We start from the raw sequence: 4,354 nt of genomic DNA on the forward strand, positions 1-4,354 counted from the left end.
TATTTTCCCACCAGCCAAGAGTAGTTACCAACCTGATATCTCCATAACTGTTGACAATACGACTATCCACCCTACCCCACAAGCTCGCTGCCTAGATGTGACCGTTGACTCTGAACTGTCCTTTGTTCCACACATTCAATCTGTCTCTAAATCATGTTACATGCATCTAAAAAACATATCCAAAATACGCCCTTATCTTACAGAAGACACTGCAAAAACTCTAATCCATCCACTCATCATCTCCCGCAGTGATAATTGTAATAGTCTCCTTACTGGTCTTCCCAAACATAGGCTCTCACCACTACAATCCATTTTAAATGCAGCTGCGAGGCTAATCTTCCTCGCTAGGCGGTCTTCGTCTGCTGATCCGCTCTGTCAGTCCCTCCATTGGTTACCGGTATTCTACCGTGTTAAATCTAAAATATTTTTACTTACATACAAGGCTATTAACCAAACTGCACCATCATACATCTCTTCACTCATCTCAAAATATCTCCCTACCCAACCTCTCCGCTCCGCACAAGATCTGCATCTCTCATCCACATGTATTACCTGTTCCCACTCAAAATTACAGGACTTTACCCGGGCTTCACCCACTCTCTGGAATGCCCTCCCACGCACAATAAGACTCTCCTCTAGTCTCCAACCCTTTAAACATTCCCTGAAAACTCACCTCTTCAGACAAGCCTACCAAATTCCAAACCCACCCAAATAACCTTCAGTGCTTCCCTATCCAATTACATCCTCTCTGTACAGTCCACATAACCTCACATATTTTGTCTTCCAACATTGCTGGGTGATCATATCATATAACCCATTAAGAACCTAGCAATCTGGTGGACCATTATGCGACAGGTAGCATCTATCCTTGTGTATCAGTGCCTATTTCCCTATAGATTGTAAGCTTGCAAGCAGGGCCTTCCTACCTCTATGAGAAAACAAGAGAAAGACAAAATACCCTTGTGTGGAAGCACTCTTTGGTTGAATATGAAAAATTGTGTATGGTAGAGGAGAGGACCCTTTCGTTGTCCTTCCACTACAGTGTTGGATAAAACTTAACTTTTAATGATAGTCTATAGAAAATTCACTGGAGGTGAACAAAAAAGAATAATAATAAAATCTAGATTGCCATTGTACCAAATATGGTTCTAGATATGGCAGGTGAAAATATTTTTGTGGTTGTTGTATAATTGTTGAAAATAAACAATATATACAGGTCACAGAAAGGATCGGATTGTAAGATAAGCTTAGAAAAAAGTGATATTGGATTGCCTGAAGGAAAAACGGCCCACAGCACCTAGTATTCCCTGGAGGTCTCCCATCCACGTACTGACCAGGCCATACCTGCTTAGCTTCCAAGATCGGACGTGTTCGGGCGCATTCAGGATAGTATGGCCGTGGGCCGATTGTATCAGGAATCACTGGTGATTTTTTGTTGCTGATTAGAAAAATGGTCTAAGTATTCAGCTAAAAGACTGTGAAATTGTGGGGGAAATGTTCTTAGATATGATATGAAGGTCTCCTGAAAAAAAGGGCCCACAGCACCTAGTATTCCCTGGCGGTCTCCCATCCATGTACTAACCAGGCCATACCTGCTTAGCTTCCAAGATCGGACGTGATCGGGCGTATTCAGGATAGTATGGCCGTGGGCCGTTTATTTCAAGAGATAAGTAAACAAATGTCAGGTTTGAGAGTATGTGTAAACGGTAATTAACCAAATTTCCTGGGATTGGTCCTGGGAAATTATAATTGAGAAACAAAATCCAAAGTTATTAGACCCGTTGAAGGGTCAGGGGTGCTGCTAATGACCAGCAGAGTGATAATTGAATGATCTTGCAGCAAGATGATCGAAAAAAAATTTTAACCAAAAAAGGTTTACTGCTGAACTGAAAGTAAATATCTAAAGGTTTTCTTGCTGTAGATAGCAAATATTATGATCAAATATGTTAAATTGAGAACTGAGAAAAACCAAGTATTCCTGTGTTAACCAAGATTATAATGGCTAACAAGGCAGTTGCTGATTATCTGCAAATAGGTTCAATCCTAAAGATAATCACAAAGCAGGCACTTAAATTATTGGTCCCAATAGAGGGGTCTGATGTGCTGTTAAGATGCAGGCACAGTATTAGTAGTAGCCACTACCTATTGAGTTTGTCTGCTGTAAATAGCCTGTGATCAGATAAGTTTACAAAAAATTGATTAAATTGAAGCAGCAGAGAAAACAGTCTTTTTGTCCCTATGTGGAGACAATAGAAGCTTATAATACATGTCCTTGATCGACTAATTAATAGATTCAATCCTTAATGGAAAGTACGGAGCAGACAGTAACGTTGCTAGACCCAAATTATGGGTCTGAAGCACTGTTTGAAAAACGGACACAATGTTAAAAGTTACCACTTCCAGTGATGTAGATATCCTTGGAGAACTGTGGCTGTGGTTTGATTGAAGGTCGTGTCCGTGCCCCGTGTTCTGTGACCGTGCGGCCGCCCGTTCCGGAGAGGGCGAAGCCGCAATGACGTCACTGAATGGACGTCAGAATCCCGACGTACGTTTCACCTGTGAGCTAGGCTTGTTCACGGAAGCCCCTTCCGGAAGCCATTCAGTGACGTCATTGCGGCTTCGCCCTCTCCGGAACGGGCGGCCGCACGGTCACAGAACACGGGGCACGGACACGACCTTCAATCAAACCACAGCCACAGTTCTCCAAGGATATCTACATCACTGGAAGTGGTAACTTTTAACATTGTGTCCGTTTTTCAAACAGTGCTTCAGACCCCTAATTTGGGTCTAGCAACGTTACTGTCTGCTCCGTACTTTCCATTAAGGATTGAATCTATTAATTAGTCGATCAAGGACATGTATTATAAGCTTCTATTGTCTCCACATAGGGACAAAAAGACTGTTTTCTCTGCTGCTTCAATTTAATCAATTTTTTGTAAACTTATCTGATCACAGGCTATTTACAGCAGACAAACTCAATAGGTAGTGGCTACTACTAATACTGTGCCTGCATCTTAACAGCACATCAGACCCCTCTATTGGGACCAATAATTTAAGTGCCTGCTTTGTGATTATCTTTAGGATTGAACCTATTTGCAGATAATCAGCAACTGCCTTGTTAGCCATTATAATCTTGGTTAACACAGGAATACTTGGTTTTTCTCAGTTCTCAATTTAACATATTTGATCATAATATTTGCTATCTACAGCAAGAAAACCTTTAGATAGTTACTTTCAGTTCAGCAGTAAACCTTTTTTGGTTAAAAAAATTTTAGATCATCTTGCTGCAAGATCATTCAATTATCACTCTGCTGGTCATTAGCAGCACCCCTGACCCTTCAACGGGTCTAATAACTTTGGATTTTGTTTCTCAATTATAATTTCCCAGGACCAATCCCAGGAAATTTGGTTAATTACCGTTTACACATACTCTCAAACCTGACATTTGTTTACTTATCTCTTGAAATAAACGGCCCACGGCCATACTATCCTGAATACGCCCGATCACGTCCGATCTTGGAAGCTAAGCAGGTATGGCCTGGTTAGTACATGGATGGGAGACCGCCAGGGAATACTAGGTGCTGTGGGCCCTTTTTTTCAGGAGACCTTCATATCATATCTAAGAACATTTCCCTCACAATTTCACAGTCTTTTAGCTGAATACTGAGGCCATTTTTCTAATCAGCAACAAAAAATCACCAGTGATTCCTGATACAATCGGCCCACGGCCATACTATCCTGAATGCGCCCGAACACGTCTGATCTTGGAAGCTAAGCAGGTATGGCCTGGTCAGTACGTGGATGGGAGACCTCCAGGGAATACTAGGTGCTGTGGGCCGTTTTTCCTTCAGGCAATCCAATATCACTTTTTTCTAAGCTTATCTTACAATCCGATCCTTTCTGTGACCTGTATATATTGTTTATTTTCAACAATTATACAACAACCACAAAAATATTTTCACCTGCCATATCTAGAGCCATATTTGGTACAATGGCAATCTAGATTTTATTATTATTCTTTTTTGTTCACCTCCAGTGAATTTTCTATAGACTATCATTAAAAGTTAAGTTTTATCCAAAACTGTAGTGGAAGGACAACGAAAGGGTCCTCTCCTCTACCATACACAATTTTTCATATTCAACCAAAGAGTGCTTCCACACAAGGGTATTTTGTCTTTCTCTTGTTTTCTCATGTAGGCTAACTACAAAATCTGTGGGAGCACCGCCAAAACTCAGTACTATTTATGATTTACAATAATAGTCAGTATTTTGGTACCTTATAGATATCATTTTCTTCTTTTTATCTACAACCTTTATTTTCTAAGCTGGTGCAGATCCACAACCTTGCCTTCCT

At 40.8% G+C, this 4,354-nt stretch overlaps 4 pseudogenes; 2 read left to right on the plus strand and 2 right to left on the minus strand.

Annotated features, from left to right (window-relative positions):
- Positions 1-1,285: 1,285 nt before the first annotated feature.
- LOC134913122 (5S ribosomal RNA) lies at positions 1,286-1,403 on the minus strand (annotated as a pseudogene).
- A 130-nt stretch (positions 1,404-1,533) lies between these two features.
- On the minus strand, positions 1,534-1,651 carry LOC134912542 (5S ribosomal RNA; annotated as a pseudogene).
- A 1,821-nt stretch (positions 1,652-3,472) lies between these two features.
- On the plus strand, positions 3,473-3,590 carry LOC134912554 (5S ribosomal RNA; annotated as a pseudogene).
- Positions 3,591-3,720: 130 nt separating this feature from the next.
- Positions 3,721-3,838, plus strand: LOC134913168 (5S ribosomal RNA; annotated as a pseudogene).
- Positions 3,839-4,354: the final 516 nt, after the last annotated feature.

Source organism: Pseudophryne corroboree, chromosome 4, assembly GCF_028390025.1.
Source record: "Pseudophryne corroboree isolate aPseCor3 chromosome 4, aPseCor3.hap2, whole genome shotgun sequence".
Classification (NCBI taxonomy): Eukaryota; Metazoa; Chordata; class Amphibia; order Anura; family Myobatrachidae; genus Pseudophryne; species Pseudophryne corroboree.